Source organism: Notamacropus eugenii, chromosome 3, assembly GCF_028372415.1.
Source record: "Notamacropus eugenii isolate mMacEug1 chromosome 3, mMacEug1.pri_v2, whole genome shotgun sequence".
In the NCBI taxonomy this organism is placed as follows: domain Eukaryota; kingdom Metazoa; phylum Chordata; class Mammalia; order Diprotodontia; family Macropodidae; genus Notamacropus; species Notamacropus eugenii.
This window is the reverse complement of record NC_092874.1, coordinates 459405575-459428267: the sequence shown is the minus strand read 5'-3', so window position 1 is coordinate 459428267 and position 22693 is coordinate 459405575. Positions and strand designations below refer to the sequence as shown.

General features: G+C 39.5%; 1 long non-coding RNA gene across 21 annotated transcripts in view; it reads left to right on the top strand.

Annotated features, from left to right (window-relative positions):
• The window catches only part of LOC140497613 (uncharacterized), a 414232-nt gene that overhangs the window by 161871 nt on the left and 229668 nt on the right, over positions 1 to 22693 (top strand). For all 21 annotated transcript variants that reach the window (XR_011964788.1, XR_011964787.1, XR_011964786.1 and 18 more), the window contains one exon: positions 4794 to 4855. This is a non-coding gene — a long non-coding RNA (uncharacterized lncRNA). The remainder of the gene's footprint in view (positions 1 to 4793; positions 4856 to 22693) is intronic.

The following is a 22693-nucleotide window of genomic DNA, read 5'->3' as shown; positions in this document are numbered from 1 at the left end:
CTCTCCCCAGTTCCTGAGATTATAAGCAATCTGATACAATTTATGCATGCAGCCCCACTTTCAGTATATTTCACTATAATAAAAATACGTAGCTCTCCTAGTTATGAGGATAAAAAGAAATAGTGTTTGTAAAGTGCTCAGCCAACCTCACGGTGCTATATGAACACTGTTATTAAGCGTTTTGCAATTTTGTGGCTTCTCATTTAATTTTATAGGACCCAATGAACAGAATCAATCACTGTGGTCTGGGAAGTTCAGAGTATCCCAAAAGTCGTTGTGAAGTTTGAAACTTTAATAGATTAAAATTTTGCAAAGACTTTTGGGATACCCTGTCTTTTAAACAAATGTCACCATATCTAAGGAGTCTCTTGGTCCGGCATCTCGAAGATTAAACCCAGGTGATACTTTGTGGGATATTCCACCTGACTCTGGGGCCCAATCATTTTGAGAGCCAGGGTCAACACGATCCTGGAGCAAAGCAGGGCAAAGTCCTCTGGACAAACATCAGGCTGATTTTCCTAATGTACAGTCCTTTCTTCAAAGGGCCTCCAAGGTCATCTCAGCAAATGGAAGACTTCTTTCGAGGTGCTAACCCTACTTGACATTTTGAGATCTAAAGGTATCTCATAGCACATGTAATGGCTTTTCTTACAAAGCCCATATTCACAATCAAGGAAGTGAAAGATGGGGCTTCAGCCAAGATGGGAGGCATTCTCCCCCAACTTAATCCCATAGTCCAGCTTCTTTAATGGTCATTCCTCACTGCTGTCCAATAGTGTGGATCTCTTTGTGCAAACCATTGCTGGATTAGTTTGCTGAACAATTGTCTAGTCTTAGTTAGGCTGCTGATTGTCTTTGCTTCTGTGAGTCAAAATCCTTAATCTCATTTGAATGCAGTTTAATTCCCTAGATTACTGAGCCTTTCCTCCCTTAGTTTTATAAAGTAAATGCACTGGGAAAATGTATGAAAGCTGACACCGGACTCCTTCAAAGCTAGGTCAATCTACCAAGAAAATAATTAAATGCCCATTCACTCCAATTGGGAGAGGAAGGGGGTAAAGATTTCTTCACCACTCACTTTATGGTTGTTTATGTGGACAAAGGGGTCATCTTCATGTTATTTATTAGCAAAGACCCCCCCCCCCAAACCATTTCCGACGTGCAAAACTCCCACTTATTTTTGAACTGCTTCAAAGTAGATGAATTCAAAAGTGACCTCCTATTTACATCATCTCCATTCTGGGCAAACTGGCCAGCTAGCTGGTCCTTGTGGATGATGCCCATCTCCCATACCATGCCCCCTATGTTTAGAATGCACTTACTCCTCATATCTGCATTGCCCTCTGGAAATCCTCTGCTTCCTTCAAGCGTAACTCAGGTGCCACCATTTACACATAGCATTTTTTCAATCCTACCAGTTGTTAGTACACTCTACCTTTGGAGATTACTTTGTATTCTCTTTAAACTTCTCATTTACTTCTCCATGTACTTGTCTGGCTACCACAGTACCTTGCAGAGAGTTCTTAACAGATGTCACTTACTAGAATCATGTGCTTTGACTTGACTCATAGAATGACAGGTTTAGAGGTAGAGTCAGAAAGCTCCTTAGGTTATCTGATCCAACCTGCTTACTTTCTATATCACAATATCATAGACACAGAGCTGGAAAGGGCCTCAGAGACCAATGAGCCCAACCCCCTCATTTTATAGATGAAGAAACCAGACCCAGACAGATTAAATGTTATATCTAAAATCACACAGGTAAGAAGAAGAAGACATAGGATTTGAACCCAGGTCTTTGGACTTTACTTCCAGCTTCCATACTTCCTAGATATATTGTCTTAAACGTCTAGGTATAGTTTAACTGGCTGGCTCATATGTACATGCAAGTATGATCTTGATCAGGCATTCATATTTGTTTTATATATGTCTATGTCTCAAACTTGAAAAGTGATACAAAAATGATACAAAAACCAGCTGCCAGTAAACCCTTTTTATGGTCTGACTCTAGGAAATGGATTCCTTGTTTTTCCAAGTATCCCTGAAGGAAACTTACTTTCTCCTGTTCTGCCCTAGATAGGTATGAACTAAGGATAAAGAGGGAAGGGGGGAAGTTGGAGGGCAGGGCTATGAAGGAAGCTTCCCAGATTTTGACTGATCATAAGGAGAGTCCCAGAATGGCCAAAGGATGGAAACTGAGGACCACCCAAAGGGAACTGGAGAAGGGCACAGTCATTTAGCGTTACTAGATTGCAAGGAAGAATGACGCAGAGATAATCATACAAAGGATGCTGTCAGCAAAATGAATGACCAGAAAGGGGGAAAAATTTCGGGTTGGCCATGGAGCAAGAGCAGGAAATAAGCACCATATGGGTCTCTGCGATATCGAGGTCTCCAGAATGCTGGTGTGGACACACCTATAGAGGATTTACCAGAGGCTATGGACAAGGATCAGTTATTTGGACAACCATGGATGGGTTGCTATCTGCATTGCTGAAGGAAATACCACATTGGTGAGATCACTGATCCATCCAAAGTATGGACAAAAGTAGAAACTACCTTCCATGATGTGATCTGAAGAACCTCAAATATGTTTCCCAGATATTTCTCAGGCTTCTTGGGTGCCCAGAGTTCCCACCTTGGTTAGTACTTTAGGGTAAAGATCCTTTAAAAAATTTAATTGCAGTACTTGACCCAAGTTAAGCTGTTATAGCATTAGCTCAAATGAAAGTGTCATATTATTTGGCCAATGACTCAGTAGAACCCAGAGGGAATGACAGCTAACATTTACATAGCTAACATTTATATAGCACTGAAGGTTTCCAAAAGACTATCTCCATTATAACCTTTGATCAAAGATTGTGGACTAAAGAGAGAACAGTGAATACAGAGTTGGGGTGGGGGCGGGGGAGGGAAGAAAGAGCCTTAATACATCTGAAAAATGTGAGATAGTTGAAGGACTAATTTCTGCCAACCAAACCAAATGGATGAGATTTGGATGCTGTGCCTTCATCGAATCCTGTCTGGTAGGGGCTATTATTATCCCTATTTTAGAAAATATGAAACTAAGCCCACCTAGGAAACTGAGAGGTTAAGTTTCTTGGTCAGGGTCATACAGATGGTGAGCATCTGTGATGGTGTTCAAACTTAGGTCTTCCTGACTCTAGAACAGGGGTTGGAATTTGTTTTTCTGACCTGTACTCCCTAGGTTTCAGTAAACCCTTTCATATTCTGTATTCAATGTGAAATTGAAATATGAAATATTTCATGAAATATGAATGTGAGAGGAAGTAAATCCTAAAGCAGAGGTGACAAACATGTAGCCTGCCTGCAGCCCATAATACTCCCGAGTGCTGTCTGAACCGGATTAAAGGATAACTGGGAAATGTCTAAGAAAATAAATAAAAATACAGTAAAACATAGATAACATTAATATGTGGTTTTCTAAGCCAATATGCAGCCCACATGGATTCCTATGTGCAGTTTAGGATTCTTGTTCCATTTGAGTTGGATTCCACTGTTCTAGAGTATACTGTGATGGTCACATAAGAAATAAAAGGTTTTTTTTTTATAATGAAAACTTTATTTGGGAATATAGAAAAGAAAGGACGTGAGCATCTATGTAGTGCCTATTACGTGCCAGGCATTAAGTGCTTTTTAAAAAATTTTATCTCATTTGATTCTCACAACAAGCCTGTGAAGTAGGTGCTATTATTACCTCCATATTACAGTTTAGGAAACTGAGGCAGGCAGAGAAAAGTGGCTTGCCCAGGGTCGCACTACTAGGAAGCATCTGAGGCCAGATTTGAACCCAGGTCTTCCTGACTCCACATCTGGTGCTCTATCACTTCTCCACTAATTGCCTCAAAAAAAATCGTAAAATTGTTAATTATTTATCAGAACACTATAAGATAGCTTAGTGAAACCCTTCATTCTGTTTCTTGTCAACAACAGTTTTATTCTCCATATAGTTTTTTTTTAAAGAGATACCCAAATGCTCCATCTAGCTCCCAGTTTGTTTCTTGCTTTGTGATTTGATGGAGAACAGGGCTGAGAATCCTGAATCATAGAGATAAGTTCGAATGACTGGCTAAAGTCCTGTGAACACAGTAAGAAGGGGATATGCTTCTCCAGAGGAACACCTAATGCTTGGTAACTTCTTTGAGTGGAAACTGATTCAGAGTTACTGGTTGTTATGAAGATCAATTATCTCATTTCCAAGCAGGCCGTTGCTGATAACTTTTTTATCTAGTCCAATATGAAAAGGGTTTTGTATATGACTAAACATTTTCCTTTTGGTTTTGGTCAGCAGGAATTAGCCCTTCACCTGTCCTGCAATTTTTAGATGTGCCATGATTCCTCCCTTCCTTAACCCACCCCTGCTCCCCTACTTTTTTTCTTTCCAATTCCCATTTTTTTTTTTTACTAACACTATTGTTTTTGGGATATTTCAATAGGATGATGTAGCTTTTTTATAAAATATTACCCCTGCTCTCTTGAGAAACATCTCATTCCCATTGTGTATCTCAGGTGAGTAAGCCCCACTTTACAAGGAAGGAGCCCAGGAGGAGTTCACTTTGCCTTGGGCTCAAAAGCTCAGGATGGTGGCACCTCTGCCATGCTTGGACTCCTTGGTGAGGTTCTTAAGGCAATTATGTGTGCAGCACAAGGGTGTGAAACATTTTTGGTAGAGGCAAACTATACTGAAGGGGGAAGGAGGGTCATCTGAGAGGGAGGAAATGAGAAGGAAGCCACCTAAAATGTAAGCTTCTGTTCTCTGTGGCTTTCCCTAGGAAGAAGATGGGGAAGACTGAAGAGGATTAAATTCTAGGAGTCCATGTGCTCAAAATATCAGGTAGGAAACAACCCAATACCAATGTATGTTTATGATGATGACTTTAATTTGATAATATGTTAACTGTATGAGCAGCTCACTGGGGAAAATATTACACTTGTGCACAGGGTACACAGGGCAGGATTGCCTCTCAAGGGTCAAGTCTATGTCCCAGATAACTCTGTAAGATGGGAAGTTACAGAAAGAGTTGTTGATTTGATTATAAGCTCCTTGAAGGTAGGGACCATCTTTTGTCCCATTTTCTATCTCCAGTGCTTAGTACAGTGTCTGGTCCACAGAAAATTGAAGTTGATTGACTGACTGGACATTCTCTACATCATAACTTCTTCTCTCCATTAAATAGCTGGGCTAGAAAACAAATTCTCATGGTAAATATATTCAGGGGATAGTAATCCATTCTGGAAAGATGAATGATGAAAGAAGAACTGCTCCCCCAACACTAAGGCCATCCAATTGGAAACGCACAGCCCTAAGATGCCTCTTGAGTGTAGCATGTGTCTCTTTCCAAATTCCAAACAGCATAACTAGAGCAAAACAGCTTCCCACATCTTTGGTCTAGCTGTTTTCCTTGACAATACTTGTGAGCTATCTGGCTTCCAATTCCAATATTCGAACTCTGCTCTGTGATTACCAAGAGCCCGTCAGTCATGCTGAAAGGAAAGGATGGAGGGCGTGCGATCTATTAAAGCTTGCTGCAGTGTGACTGAAGGGATAATTACTAATTCACTTTGATTTACACAAAATTTCTTATGTGAGATTCCATAATGAAATGCACCATGATTCTACGGGAGGGGTTTAGCTGTTCAGTGCATGCTTCTGATTTCCCTAACACATTCTGAGGTTGGACTCCTCCACAGCACACAGGTCTACTTCTCTCAAAGAATGATAGAAGAGACCTAGAAAGGACTTTGGAGGCCATTGAGTCTAATTTATTCTTTTACAGCTGAGGAAACTGAGGCATGGAATAGTTAAGTGATCTAAGTGTCTGAGGCAAGGTTGGAATCCAGGTCTCTCTAAGTCCAGTGCCCTATGCACTATAACATGTTGCCTCTCCCTCTCAGGACATGGGCTGCTTTTCCCAGGTGGATCTTTGTACTCATTTTTTTAAAGCTAATAAATTGTGCCTTGCATAGTGGAATGATGCAGGTGTGTGAGGATTTTGAGGAGGGATTTGGGCTTGAGATATGACCTATTTAAGCTTCAACTGGGGGTGAGCCAGAAAGACTAATTTTTTATGGCCAAATGAAGTTGAAATACAAAGCTAAGACATATGGAATTCACATTATGTTAAATTTCTTTTCAGTGTTGGGTGTGTGTGTGTGTGTGTGTGTGTGAGTGTGAGTGAGGGGGAAGAATTCTCAACAAGAGGAAACTGATTTCCTTTCCCTTGTGTTTTCAGTCTGTGTCTTGTTCTAGAAATGGAAAGGCTCCAACATTTGGTCCTCACATTTATGCTGGGTGTGTGATGACAGCAACACTAGCAATAAGGAGAATAATGCTAAAGAATCGATTCATTCAATTCCACCAATATTTATGCAGGCTGTTCTTCTGCTTTCTCTCCTCTCCACTGTTAATTGGAATCCCTAGCTCCCTTTTGGGCTCATCCCAGGTGGCACTTCCTACACAAGAGTTTTTTTAACTAATCTTTGCCAATTGTTAAATATTCTCCCTCCCTCCACCTCAAAAATTTACTTTATATTTATTTATCTGTGTGCCTGTTGTATCTCCTACCTAGAATGTAAGCTTCCTGAGGACAGGCACTTTTTTCCCCATTTTTGTCTTTGTATCTCCAGTATCTCCAACATCCAGTAGATATTGGATTAAGCAAATATCACTGACAAGGCAATGTGCTGGGCCTCAGTGATTCAAAGAAGAAAGACAAACTCCTACCTGCAGCAAGCTTACTTTCTACTGGGCATGGGTAGTTGTGTATGGGGAAGGGAGGTATAATGTGAACATATAACTATAATGCGAGAATATCTTGGGAAAATTATAGATGCTAGACACTGGCAGGATCATGAAAGACTTCTCCCAGAGGGATAGCTGAAGAACCTTCAAGGCTGTGAGATCCCTTAAGACTTTAGTGAATTTAAGGGGTAGGAAAACCATACTGTGCAAAAGCATGGATCGAGGGAAGATATGTAGCATATAGCAAAGAAAAATATGTGAAAATGACCTGAAACAAGACAGGAAAAATGAGAGTAAGATTTTTGGAATAACTTTCTGTGTCAAACTGAGGAGTCTATATTTTATCTTAAAAGAAATATGGAATCACTGAGGACTTTTCAATAGAGGAAATAATGTGTTGAGATCTTTGTCTTGGGAATATGGATTTGGCAGCTGTGTGGAGAGCAGAGAGATCTATCAGAAGGTTATTGCAATAGTCTGGGCTTCCATCACTTTGTGAGCATGGGAGCCATTGAAAGTGATGGAACACATAATACCCCAAGGGTCTCTGGTGAGGGCTTGAGCTAGGCTCCGTGGGTTAGGACAGAGGAAAGAGATAGGTACAATGAACAAGGGTCTTCGTTATATTAACTAATTAATGTTTATGGAATTGTTGAATCCGTGTTTAAATGCTCAAGGTCCCAAAGTCCACTGTTGGTTGAGTCCAATGAGGTCTCCTCTGTCCTGGTCGGGCGCCTTCCCCACTGTACCACACACACTGCCTCACGCAACCTCTCCTTCCATTCTTTAACCAAGACCCCCAATTAGAGACACATAAGCAGGAAAGCAATCATGCTACAGCTCATCTAGGCATCAATGAGAAACCAAACTAATTTGAGGTTTTAAAATGAATACGCTTCAAAGCAGGCAGCTATGCGGATATCTCCCACAACAGACAGTTGTCTTCATTGTGACGTGATGAAATCATGCTCCTCTCTGGAACATAAAGATGTCAAGTGATGTGGCTGTGAATGTTTTATAATACCCTAGTCATGTTTCCATAACAGTATGATGTCAGGCTTTAGAGATGAGTCAAATGCAATTATGCTTTTTAAGCCTTGCCCTCTCAGTCTTTCCCTACTCACCTCCCTTTTTTTCTTAGACATTAATAATGTTTCAGTAACAAATAATAGCCTTTAGGTAAAACCTTTATTGGAGAGACTCAAAGTTGCATTGCAAACAGATGATCAGCTAGTTCTTGGGTTTTTCTTGTGACAGGAAAGTATTTTGTAATGGTGTTACTGTCTTGAGAAGTCTTGACAGCAATGGATAAAATACTCAGTTTTCCAATCATTTCATCTCATAGAGGCTCAGTTTCCTCATCTGTAAAATGGTTTTAATAATACATGGAGTGTCTACCCCATGGGGTTGTTGTGAATTTTAATGAATGTGAAATACTTTGCAAACTTTAAGTTGTTATATGTGTAAATCTCAGTTTTCCCCTCCTCCTTCCAGTTGTGGAGGACGATGGCATAGGAGAATGGAGGCCTGTGCCCCAGTTCCCTAATGATGGGTTATAGAAGGTTTGAGGAGGAAAGGTCAAATATACAAAAATCACCCCAGTCCACAGTAGAAGAGACCTGCATGACAGAAAGTATAGCCTGCATGAGCTATTGACTGTATGAGCTGTACTGCTCAGAAGACTGAGAGATCATCAGAAACATAGTATAGGCACAGAGGGGCAGAGAAACAGAGACAGACAGCTGGAAAGGACTTTATAGGCTTTCTCGTACAATCCTCTCATTTTAGAGGGGAGGAAACTGAATCCCAGTTTAAGTGATTTACCCAGGGTCACACCATGGCAGAGCTAAGATTAGAACTCTGGTGTGCCTCACTTCAGTCTGACTTCAGCTGCTGCTATTTCTCTTTGGGGCAGGCTAATGATCACTGGGTAAAATGTGCTTCAGACCCAGGAGGTCCTTGAGTTTGCATGTAAGTTCTTAGCCCTTTGAGAATATACTGAGGAAGTCATAATGCCTTGGCATTGCCCAATTTGATCAAAATTTGCTGTGTTCATTGAAAATACCAGCTCATTACTGAAGGCTGAGAAAACAGTGATGCTTTTGAATTTTGAAACATTACTATAGAATCCAGAGAATACCATTGTATCAGGAGCTGGGTTCAAAACAGCCTTGGATGTTTACCAGCTGTTTGCCCGTGAGCAAGCTTTCATCTTCTTACAGCATGTGTTTTGTTCACCTGTAAAATGAGGCTTTGAGACCTTGAGCACTCCTTCTGCAGACTTGTTGCAATATTCATATAAGATTGTTCATGTAAACCATTTGCAAGTTTACAAGTTCTTTATAAATGGAAGCTTGCATTATTATAGGAAGAATCATTACGGTGCCTTAGCGAAAATGTTCAGGACACTTGATGGTAAAAGGGACTTCAATGTACAGGGTCCAAAACAACAACAACAACCAAAAAAAACCAGAACAAAACAGACAACAAATTGCAAAGGTTAGTTCCGGAGACTTTCTTGAAGTTCTGTCTATTAACCGGAACTTCCTATACTGGGCTAGATGCTGGGGATAGAAGTACAAAGGGTGAAATAATCCCTGCACTCAAGAGGTTTATATTTGCATGGGGGAGACAACAAATACACATATATGAGTATATGCAGAATGCATAGAAAGAAAATTAATACGAAGAAGTACAACATAGTTAAGGGGAGGAGGGTTCTGGTCAGTGAAGGATAAGAAAAGCTTAACTAGTTCCTGTGCTGTATTGGAAGGTAGCCTTTTCTTTGTTTCTAAGCAAAGGGTAAGTGATCGCTTATTGACTGTGTTATAGCTGACATTCTTTCACAGCTGTGGGTTGAATTGATTTCCGCTGAGGTTCTGATTCTGCCACTTATTTCCTGTGTAACCTTGAGCAAGTCACACCCTCTGTGGGCCTCAGTTTCTCCATCTGGAAAATGAGAGGATCAGACGAGATGGTTTCTGAGGTCCCTTGCAGCTCAAAATCAATGATCCTGTGATCCTTCCAACTCTGAGATTCTAGAATCATGGGCTTTTAAAATTTCATTGAGCTTGGATTGGATTCTCTCGAATGCTCTCAGAAAATGTTAATTAAAACTCCAGTTTCCATTTGTCCTGCTCTCATCCTCTCTGTTCTTTAAGTAATTTTATCATATATTATCCCTAGCCTCCATTTCAATGCTGGTCAAATCTTTTCTGTCTTTCTTCTTTGATCCTTCCTTTCTCTTCTCTCATCCTATCTTTTCCTCGATGTTCTCTTTATTCTCTGGTTGGTGCTTGGTTTTAAAGGAAATGTCACCATGGTCACTCAGAGCTGCTTATCTGAAGGACTCAAAGCTCTTTACAAGTGTTTCCTCCACCCCCGAGTGATACTGCTTGACCTTGCTTATCCAGTTGCATACCAACCCATGGAAAGGCCACTCAATCCCAGAATATAATGGAAGCAGACCATTCTTGGATGCACTGTTGTGCTGGGTGACACCTTAGAGGATGGTGTAAGCTAGAACACCAGGGTGGTCTCTGCCAGGGTCAAATTGCAGATAGGAGGCTGTATGTATTTGGCAGAACTGTAGAGAGAAATACATAATCACAGAGGTATGCAGTGTGTTCAGAAAATTCAGACCAGATAGAATTACTCGGGTGGAAAAAAAAAATTCTAACAATGAGAACTCTTATTTGTCATCCCCACATTAATGGATGGTTGCTCTCCTACTTATAAAATGATTCCTAAATGAAAATAAGAATTCTCTCTGAGCAGTTTATATTTTAATTGACCCCTCCTTGGTGAATGTCTAGTCTTCCAACCAGCCAAATGTTACCTAAAGAACATTTCCAATTTCTCTCTCTCTCTCTCTCTCTCTCTCTCTCTTGATCTAACAAAGACCTTCAAAAAAGAGAGGTACTTTGTTCTGAAGCCAAAGGCCATAAAGGAAAACCCATCATTTTGGATGTCTTTACAATTAATCTGTTTTCTTCCTCATGAAATTAATTTGAAGTGAAGTGAATAATACCATGAACCATGGAGTCACCGTTTTTTTTCTTGGAACATTTGGGGCCAAGTTTAGTTCAGATTCTTGGTGATCAGAAGCAGGGTAATTCATTATATTTATGAACATGGGCTGCTGGGGAGGTTCCCAAACCATTACAGATTTTGGGCATTTGGCCATTCCGTCTTAGGTGACATGATGAAGAACTAGCCTTTGCTGGGGACGAAGGCAAGGAACGAATTAAATGGGCTTAGCCTACAGGTGACCTGTGGACCCTGTTTTTGAAACAGCCAACTAATTCTTCTTTGTCTAGACCAGTGCGATTTCACTGGCACAAAGAATTCTCAGTTGAGTAAATTTCTATCCCAGTGAAGATCTACATCTACTCTGCATCTTGTAGTCTTAAAAAAATTGCCTTGGGGGCCCTGAGAGATTAAAATGATTTGCCCAGGGTGACACAATGTGTGTGTCAGAGGATGGGAATTGAGGCCGAGCCCAAGTTTTCCTGTCTCTAAGATTGGCTGTCTGGCCATTATAAGGCAGCAAGGTAGCACAGTAGATAGAGCACTTGCCTTGGAGTCAAGAAAGTCTAAGTTCAAACCCTGCCTCAGACATTTACCAGCTGCCTAACTCTGGGCACATCAAGTACCCTCTGTGAGCCTTAGTGTCTTCATCTGATAGTACTGTTAACTAGCATGTACATAGGACTTTAGCGTTTGCAAAGTGCTTTACAAATATTATCTCACTGGATCTTCACAACTCTCAGAGTAGGCATGATTGGCACTTCAGCCTACAGGATTATTGTGAAAAGAACCTCAGTTATTTCATCTGTAAAGTAGAAAAGTAATTGTGTCTGCCTCATGGGCTGTTGTGAAAATAAAATGAGGAAATTAATATCCAGTGATTTGCAAACATTAAAGAGCTATATAAGTGTTAGCTCATTATTATTATCACACTGTACTACCTCATATATATTATATACAAATGTGTGTATGTATGTATGTATGTGTGTATTACAAATGGTAAGAAAGGGGACTATTTATGGAGAACCGTTAACTTATAAATCCTATGTAATTTTATTTTATTTTTTTAGAGAGAGAGCAAAGGATATTGCTGGTCCTCTGTCAGGATCCATTCAGTGTCAATCAGTCTAGGGGAAGGTCTCCCCAGAATGTTGAATTACCTCTCTAAAGAGTATGCATTGAAGTACATGGACGTGAATTGCACAGGATGAGTAGGCCTGGATGGATTGGGTTCTGTTTCATTAGAAAGAACATCAACAAAGATGAGATCGCAGAAATCCATCCCAGTAACAGGTCTACCAAAGAAGCAAGCACATCTATTGTTTTCAGATCACATTCTGTTTCCACTTGAGGTCTCCTCCAATCATGGCATGGAGACCACTTTGGGGTTCTAGAGGGCTGTGCCAGCAAAGTTCAAGTTTCTAAAGGGTCTACTAAGATAGACAATGTTTGAATAAAGACTCAGTAATGGACCCTATGCCCCAGGGCCAGCCTCAATAAATTCTGAGTGATTATTGCTGGAGGGTTGGTTAGTAGAGGATGAATGATTTTTCAGGAAGGTTGTGATCTACAGGGCTGGATGGACTCCCTACATCAACGCAATCCCAGGGCCTTGAGGAGGTACAGTATCTAAAAATTTATTTATGATTCTCACTGATTTTGATCCTATGACCCTTAACAATATTGTGGAAGGGAAGATTACTTCATTTGTATCTATATCCCATTTGACCTTCTGAAGTAGTCTTCCCATGGTGTGCGGCTAAATGAAAACACTTTTAATATTCATGAAAATGAACCATTTTGAAATATTCAAAGTCTGTTAAGGCTTAACTTAATAGGAACATTACATGACCTAAGACCTCTACAGATCCATGGTCCCTAATTTAGAGATACTGGAGTAAGAACATCTGACATGGGACAAATGGTCTCAAAAGCCCAGAATCTCCTGGCCAAGAAAGAGAAGACTATTACTCTAAAAAGAGCAGGTCAATTCTAGGACAGAATGAATGGAAACTAAAAAATAAGACAATTAAATGTGTATCTTTAAACAAAAAAGTCCTGTGTGATGAGAATTATCATTCAGACAGACTGCGGACTCCATGAATATATGCATTTAGATTCACTTGAATATTGTACTTAACCCACCATCTGACACAGGGCTTGACACAACAATGAATGAATATACAGCACACTTAATTCTTCATAATGGTGGAACATTGATTTATTGAGGCAAACTTTTAACTAATTTTAATTTGAACCAAAATTAACGGTAATTAACTATACACATATATCCAATAATCTATAATACATATTACATGTCACTATTTCCTGAGTTAGAAAGGGAAACATCTCAGTAATTATTATGAAAATAGTACTGAGAGTCTCAGTGGCTTCCCCACCTTGAGAACCACTGCACCAGAGGTCTTCCTCTTGACATCATGGTGATTGTAGTAGAACACTCAGGCTATTATCCACTTGTTATCCCAAATGTATGTCTAGCCTATCAACTTTTCCCATCATGCAGTTTCCTGATCATTTACTCCTTCTTGGAAGAGAATGAACAAATCATTTAGGCATACTTTGGGCCTCATTTTCTTCATCTATAATATGAGAGGGTTGGTCTAGATGACTTTCAAATATTTTCTATGATCCTTTGAATATTGTTACCACATATCAACCTTGAATATATTTCTAAACATAATTACTGGATCCATGAAACTAATATTTTTTTCTAGACAAATGAAATTATTTTTAATAGTAGTGGTATAGTAGAAAGAATGCTGAATTTGGAGTTAGAGCATTTGGATTAGCATCCTAGCTCTGCCTCACAGGATCTGTAGGACCTTGCACAAGTCACTCCCCATTTCTGGGGCTCAGTTTCTTTAGGGAGGAAGGGACAGATGAAATGACCTCTAAGGTACCTTTCGGGCACAGACATGTTTTGATTCATATTTCTTAGTGATATACGTTCATACTTCCCTTCTTCAGTTCTCCATATCATTATGTGAAAAACACACATCTCATCTGCCCATAGCAGACGGACTGGGAAAAGTGAGAAAGCCACCAATATTGAAAAACGAATTCTGCTGAGTTTGTGATAGAATTACGTAGTGTTTGCATCTGGCAGATACATCTTCAGAGCTCCCAAAGGTTCTCACAGCAATCAAATGCAAGCAGAATGGTGAGGAAGGTATAAAGGGGGACTGCTAGGGATTGGCAACCTTTGAATAGGTAAGGAAGGTGTAGGGGATATGGGTAAGGACTGACAGCCCCAGAATTGAAGACTTTCTTCATTTGGGAGTTCCTGTACCAAGGAAATCTCAGGTCTAGTCTCTATCATCCCTAAGGACGGGATCAAAACATGTAACTATTATATTATCCTTCTTCCTTAGGCCCCTCCCACCAGTTTCTGAGCCTGAACAAAGTTGGCTAGAACTTAGTTTCCTGGCATTTTCAGATCATGAAGTATTGTATGCACTGTGACCTTTCAAATACCACTTATGTGTCAATTATTCCTAGTGGTGTTACTAGGATGCAAGATCTTTGAGGACAAGGGCTCCATCTTTTTTTTTTGTCACTGAATCCTTAGTGCATGGCATAGTACCTAACACATAGTGTTTAATAAAGGCCTGTTGAATAAGTTTCCCAAGGAGTCCAAGTTGGGAACTGAACTCCACTGATAACTAAGATCTCTGTTTTTTGTGATTTAGTAAGGCTGCCCAATGAAGGTAGCCCAGTTCAACTCAATTCAGCATTTGCTACGTGCCAGGAACTGATTGTTTGGCTCTGGAGATACAGAGAGAAGAATGAAATGGAGCCTGTCCTCCAATAGCTTATGTTCCAATGAATAATAAAATATGTGCACAAGGAAATGGATAGTGATTTCAAGGAGGGCTGGGGGGAGAGGGGAGGGAGGCTTGGTTGTAGGCAGAGGTACTTGAACCATGCTCTGAAAAACACTAGGGATGCTAAAAGGGGGAGTTAAAGGGGAGAGATCATGTCCTTCTCTACACCCTCCCTATGCCTACACAAAGGAGAAGTACAGCACAGGCTCATAATGATGCGTAGTATTTATGTAGCCTTTGCAAAGTCCTATTATTATATATTATGTGGGATTTGCAAATATATGTATATATATACATATATAAATATAGATGGATAGATAAGTGTGTGTATGTGTGCACATGTACACACACACAGAGACGCAAAATCTTGTTTGAGCCTCAACACAACTCTGGGAGGTAGGTGCTTTTATTATCTCTACTTTCCAAATGAGGAAATTGATGTCGAGTGACTTGCCCATGGTCACAGTTAGTAAGCATCTGAGGCAGGATTTGAATGCTGACCTTACTGACTCCAGGTGCAGAGAGCTACGTACTCCATAGCCATCCTAGGAGGTTGTTTGTAGAATGGGTTATCTGCTGTACGTTAAGCTGCCTGTGGAGCTGGGCATATGCCCTTTTGTCCTTTATGCGATCTCTCCCCATGGATCCTAAGTGCCAGGCCAAGCACCATGGGAGATGATCCATGGGAGGATCAGGAAGACCCTCACCCCCCAACCCTTGTGTACTTAATGCATGGAATTAAATCAGCATCCCTCCCCTTTTCACTCTTGATGAAGATGCTCAAAGCCCTCAATCAGAAGACCTTGAAGAAACCTTCAGGGAGTCCCTCTCAAGGGGAGGAAAATGGAGGGTGTTTCTCTGACTTCAGTGGAAAATGAGAAAACATTGCAAGGCAGGAGCTGGCTTAGCTCCCATTCCTAGAGTAGTATATAAAACCTACCAAATGGAGCCAGCTGTCACCCAAACAATGGGGAATTTTTTCTTTACTCCCGATAGCCAACTGGACGCTTAATCCAGTAGCTGGACAGGCTCTTCTACATTGCATTCTTTACATATTTCAGTTGGAGATGGAGTTGTGTTAGGAAACAAACCCTTTAGCATGCACACATTGGGGGTTAGTTACTAGTTGCTTTTAGCCAAATACATTTTTTGTAGAGATGAGCAGCTGACAACAAAACCCTAAATGGCCCCGGGGTGGGGGGGAAGTACATGAATAAATGTATCAATAAAATCACAGAGAAAATCACCTTCCATCCCCTTAAAAAAAAGAAATAAAGTTTTCTCCTTTTCAGCACAGGAAAGGGGGAGGTGTTGGTGTATCAAGGAATTGCTTAGTGTGCCTGTGGATGGGGCAGTTAGTCTCAAAAGAAATGGGCATTACAGAGCTTTTCTTTATAGAAATTCCTCACAGAAATGTTAATAGATTTATAGATTTAGAGCTGGAAAGTATCTTAGAGGTCATCTGCTCTGGTACTGACAGACTCAGATAGAAATGCGACGACTGCTCTCTCTCTCTCTATGTATGAGGATCTCTGTGGGCCCCATATTGACCGAGTTTTAAAATGCAACAATGTTCGTGTTCTATTGCCCTCTTATTTATTTTGTTACATACTTACCAATTATATTTTCATCTGGGTCAGGCTGTACTTGGGACTGTTATAGGTCCTGTGTACTTGGTGGCTGACCCCTCTAATCTAGTTCTCCATCCATCCATCCATCCATCCATCCATCCATCCATCCATCCATCCATCCATCTTCTCTGTTTGTCATCCTAATCTTTAAACATCTATGTGTGTATAACAATATATAATATATACATATGTGTACATATGTATGTCCATTACTATATACAATATGTATGCATACATACAAATGTATATATGTGATAGAGATAGATAAATATATGCCCTTTGTCTTTACATCACAATGACTTTCCATCTTGTTCCATATAGAACACAATTATGACAAAGAAAAATAATTGACTGAAAACATGAAAAAATGAAATTTTATCTGAAAAATATATATAGTATTTCATTTTAGTAATCTATCTCTTCTGTGCCATGAAGGAGGAAGTATGTTTCATTGTGCTTTCTCCAAGACCATCACTGGCTTTCTTTACTCAGAAGTTCTCTTCCTTTCAGTGATCTTTTCAGTAGCATTGCTGTAGTTACATACGTACACCTATATGCATGTGTTTATGCATGCATATGGATACATATGTGTGTACAATTCTCATAATTCTGCTTGTTTTGCTCTGCATCAGTTCATTAAAATCTTCCCATGTTTCTCTTTCTTTATATTTCTCATTTCTTACTGTACAATAATGCTCCATTGCATTCATATACTGTAGTTTTTCCCCCAACCATTCTTAACCAGTGTTTATACACTTTTGCTGTCACAGAGGATTGAAGTGAATATCTTGGCATTGTTTGGGCTTCTGTTTCTACTTTTGCTTTCCATGCATACATACCCATTAGTGGATCTAGCCAGTTTAGTTGCAGTGAATTGCATCCCAGCCATCTCAGCACTTTCTCCCCTTAGCACATCTCAGCGCTCACCTACGTGACCCAAGGCTCCCTCAGACCAGTCCGTGTACTCCCTAGCTGAGGGGGTTCAGCCTGTATCATTTCTTCCTTCCTACTAAAGCCATTATTGTTATTCATCTGGGGAAATAGTGCAGTGGATAGAATATTGGACATGGGGTCAGGAAGATCTGAGTTCAAGTCCTGACTCAGAGACTTTCAAACTGTGTGACCCTGAGCAAATCACTTACCCTCTTCCTGTCTCAGTTACCTCCTCTGTAAAATTGGGATAATAACAGCACCTACCTCCATAGTTGCTGTAAAAATCAAATAAGTTAATATTTATACAGCACTTTGCAGATCTTAAAGTACTCTATCAATACTAGCTGTTGTTGTTTCCTACCAGCCATAGTGTCTGTTCGACTCTGTTTAGTCCCATGTTGGTGCCCTTTCCTTCCAGTCTCCCTGTCCTCCAACCATCCCCTCTCCAGTAATTACATTCCTTTAGCACCAACTGGTCATGTCACAACATTATTTCCTTTAATGTTAGGAGTTCACAGTGATATGTGTTAGACGCCATTGCCCCTGTCTCTACACTTCCAAGTCTGAAACATGATGACTCTAGCTGCCTTCAAAGCTCAGCTTTTAAATGCCATCTCCTTGATGAAGACTTTCTTCATTTCCCAGCTGCCTCCTCTATATTTATTTTGTATTCTATGTCTACATACAGTATCACAGAAATAAAGTTGGAAGGGCTCCTTTAGCCTAAAAGACCAAGGGAGGGGAATTGACTTGTTCGAGGTAGTCAGCATGAGACCTAGGACACATCTTCTGATTCGAATGCTCTTTCCTGCATACCAAAATATGTCCATGTGCGTTCTCCGCCTTGAAAATGAAAGACCTCTGAGGTCAAGCCCTACTTCGTTTTTGCCTTTGTATCCACAGTTTGCAGGACAATCTTGGCACATAGTGGTTCCTGACACATTAATGCTTTCTGAATGTTTTTGTGCTCTAGGACACATTTACAGCGTCCTAGGCACTAAGGGACGTACAAAATTGGACACAAAAGGGTCCCTGCTCTCAAAGAACTTGTTTATGATCACCTAGTAGAGATTTCAGTGGTTTTGATAGGGTAAGATTCTTTCAGTGGTTTTAGTTGACTGGACTGAATAGTTAACATAACCCAAATTTCCAGGGGACAGGTCTTCATTCCATTTTCAGTGATATTGGTTGACTCTTGAAAATCCTTTTCATGAAAAGCTAACATTGTCAATAATGGTTCATAATATACCTCTCCTGCAGTGAAGCCCAGATCCAGAAAGTAACCTCAGACTTTTGTGGTTAGGCATGTTTGGAGATGAGGATGGTCTTAAAGACTTATGTTCTTCCCTCAGCAGCTGATTCTCTGCCATCCCATGGGACAGTTAATCCAGCCACACAAATCATGATCTATAACCTTCTTTGGGAGATCCTTTTCTCCCCCTTGATGCCCATATATATTTTACAAGCATATTACAATGCATTTCCAATATATTACCCCGGGGCCCTCTTGAATAAAAATATTATATTAAAAATGCACTTATGGATTGCAAATGGAATGCAGTTTTAGCTCTTTCTCACCTGCAAGTCAAAAAAATGAAATCCCTGTGCTATTAAAAAGCCCAAATCCGCATTTTATACTGGCACCTGGAGGCTTGTGGATGGAGTTCAAGATTATGAAAATTTATATGTGGAATTCAGATGAGGGAAGAGGAGACTCCCATTTGGAACTTATAAAATGTATGCATAATTGTTTCTGTGAGATGTCTATGCAAACTAAACAATGAGCATGGGATTTCTTTTTCTTTTTCAGTGGGCATTATAGCCAAATACTGAACCTCAGGTAGATTTTCATTCAGAAAGGCATTTCTGGGTTCAGTGCGAAGTTTCTGGCTATATTTTTGATGGAAATTTCACAATCAATCATTCCATAATTATTGGGATCTTAATATGTGCCAGGTATTGTGTTAGGTACTGAAGATACAATCCCCCTCACCCTTCCAAAACCATAAATGAAACAGCCTCTGACATCAAGGACCATATGTTCCCTTCAGAAGATTCAATGTATGTTCAGGCACATAAATAGAAAATGCAAAAAGATAAAATAAAATTGGGGGCAGAGGAGAACAGCAACTGGGCTGATCTGTCATGGAAGATGGCACTTGAGTTAGCATTTAAAGGAAGCTAGAGATTTGAAGAGGCAAAGAGGTAAGAAGGGAATGCATTCCAGGCATAGGGACAGTATAGGGAACAGCTTCCTGTCACGTACCAGGAAAAACAAATAGACCAGTCTGGTCTAGCAACCACAGGATCTGCTTTCGTTCCATTACTTGGGGTGGTGGTGGTATTGTATTACCCTCCCCATTTCAGTCCATACAAGGATGCAAAGTAATAGCCATTGTAGAGGACCTCCTGAGAGGCCACTGTGCTCTTGTTCAGACCTCTAGGGACAGCTTGAGTTCTTGGAAGCCAAAGAGAAATGGTGATTCTAGGGAACTGGGCTGCTTTCTGATCTTGAGAAGGAAGCTGCCTTTTGCTTACAAGCCAAGTACTTTCATCCTCCATGAGACTTTTCCCTCAGGTTCAGTTTAAGCTCTCTTGGAATTTACATTTATCTGTGTAAATGATATATCCTTCCTGCAAGCACTCCGCATTACAGAAACTGTTGAATTTTTGTCCTAGAAAGCAAGCACAGCATGTGTTAGTACTTAATAAAGATTTGTTGAATTTAACTGAATCATTATCTATCTTTCAACTTTTTTATTCATTTTGAACTTAAGTATAAAGAGGCACAAAAAGTTCCATGTACAGAACGCATTTTCATTTCATGCTGTTTACTCTTTTTGATATTACACATCATTTTCAAAGCTACCCTGATTTTCTGTGCTTCCTTCTAAGTTTACTTTTATTTTCTGTTGGGTAATATTGTTTTGTTTTCTCCCTACTACATCCTAGAGAAAGCTACCATTAGACACAAATATGCATATATACACCATGTGTATATACACATATACTATATATTTATATATGTAGCACACACATATAGCATATGTGTATATACATAAGGTATGCATGTATAGTATGTACATATGTACAGTACACACATAACTGTATACTATACGTATTTGTGTATGTACACATCTGTTTATCGGTTCTTTCTCTGGAAATGTATGGTGTCTTCCTTCACAGGTCCTTTGTGGTTGATTTGAGTCTTTATAATAGTCAAAATGGCTTAGTCGTTCAAAGTTGTTCTTAAAAACTATCACTGTTACTGTGTACAATATTCTCTTGATTCTAATCATTGTATTTATTATTTCATCCAAAGCTTTCCATGTTTTTCTAAAACCAACCAACTCATCATTTGTTTTATAGCATAGTAGTGTTCCATTACAATCATATGCCATAATGCCATTGCTCAGTTGATGGGCATCCCCTCAGTATCCTATCCAGCTCTTGGGTACCACAAACAGGGTAGCTGTAAATATTTTAGAACATGTGTTCTTTTCCTTTTTCCCTAATCACCTGGGGAAACATAACTAATAGTGGAATCACTGTGTCAAAGGGTATAGACAGTTTAATAATTCTTTGGGCAAAATTACAGATTGCTCTCCAGAATGGTTGGATTAGTTCACAGTTCCACCAACAGCATATTAATTTCTCATTATTGTCTATCTTCATAGTCATTGGGGCAGTGGAAACCTCAAAAATCTATCGTCCTGAACCCTATTTTGGCTGTACAGAAGTTAATCATACGGACCAATATATACCTCATAATCTGAATAGTATTTAGTATACTAATAATTTATCAGAGTTTGATAAAAGCAGCCATAAGGCATCTTTTTTCTCTTCCCCTATACACATTTGCTTGATAATTGATCATTCTTCAAGTCAAGATCCATGGTCCATCTACTACTCTCTCTTCTGGTCTTTCAGGAGAAATACTTTTCTTATTTAAAGCTCTATCTGTTAACCTTCTGAATGAAGTGCTAAGAAAAGAAGGGATCTCAAAGAGGAAATAGAGGAAAGGATTGTTTTTATTAACATGAAACAAGAAATCAAACAAACCTTCAACAATCATTTATTAAGCTTTATCTATGGCATTAGTCAATGGGGATCAAAATAAAAAAAAAATTAAATTAAACAATCCCTACCTTCAAAGAGATTTCTTTCTATTGATGGAATTAGCACACACATATCTATGTAAATGTGTGTATGTATACAGAATAAAAAGAGGTAGTTAGAGAGAGGATGCATTACCAGTTGTGGCATCAGAAAAGATTTTGCATAGAAAGTAAAGCTTGGACTATGCTTTGAAGAAGAAAGAAGTTTTATGAGGCAGGTGAGGAGGGAGTGCATTCCAGGCATGGGAGCTGTCCAGTGCCAAGGTAAAGAGATAAGAAATAAGAGTACCGTATATAAAGAGCAGAGAGAAGGCCAACAAAGAAAATTGTCTTTCTTTATTCTTAGGTCCTATTTAATTTTGCTCACGTAGGATTGATTGGTCAGTTGTTTTAAAAACCACTTAGCAATTTTTTTAGGATGGGAATCTTTTCATAGAGGGTTAGCACATGAATTGAAAATTGAAATAGAAAATCAATGGGCAAAGTTTCCTAAGGGAAATTTTCTCTCAGGTTGTACTTTTCAAAATGGCATTTAATGTTCTTCCTTTCACAAAGAAACAGCATTTTAAAGAACTATTGAACCTAATTTTTTACAAATTATAAAACTTTTATGTTTAATGCGTCTACTCACAGTCCAAAGGTAATGCTCCCCATTTTTGTATATTGATCAGAAGGAGCAACTCAGCCCAGTGGTTAGAGCTTTGGTTTTGGAGTCTAGAAGACAGAGTTAATGTCCTGCCCTGGACACATAGTAGCTATAGAACCATGGTCAAGTTGTTTAACATTTAAGTCCTGCATGGAATGTTCTAGGATAAGTTATGGCCCTATATCATTGGAAGTTTGCACACTGGGCTTTCCCACTTCTGGACATACCTCTCCCTCAAAATGCTATTCAAGACTTCTTAGTACCCATTTCTGAAAGTTTTACCTGTTTGTTTCTTATTTTTTTTTGCATGTCTAAGAATTGCTCTCCAGTGTCTTAAAAGCCACATGATGTATTCTGCAAATTTACACAGATTTAATTCTTAAAAGTATTAGGTGCCACTTTTTTTTGAGCAACTGAACAGAATGGTACAAAAAATTTGACCCCATCCCCTGAAAGAGAATAAAAGAGCAAGATGTCAGTTATAAAGCAGCCATTCTAGAGAAGACTTCAACCCTCCAGTTGCCTCATTAAATAGGACACAATAAATATGGCCCCATGTCCATTCAGAACTTGCATTTGTGAGTTTACAAAGTCTAGGGGGGTAATTAGTCATTAAAATGACCAAGTTAAGCAGGATCCAATTAGGGCTAAAGTCTAATTTGCCTCCATTTTCTTTAGAGGAGAAATTTGAATGGTTTCTTAGATTTTCTAGGCCATAGTCTTTCCAA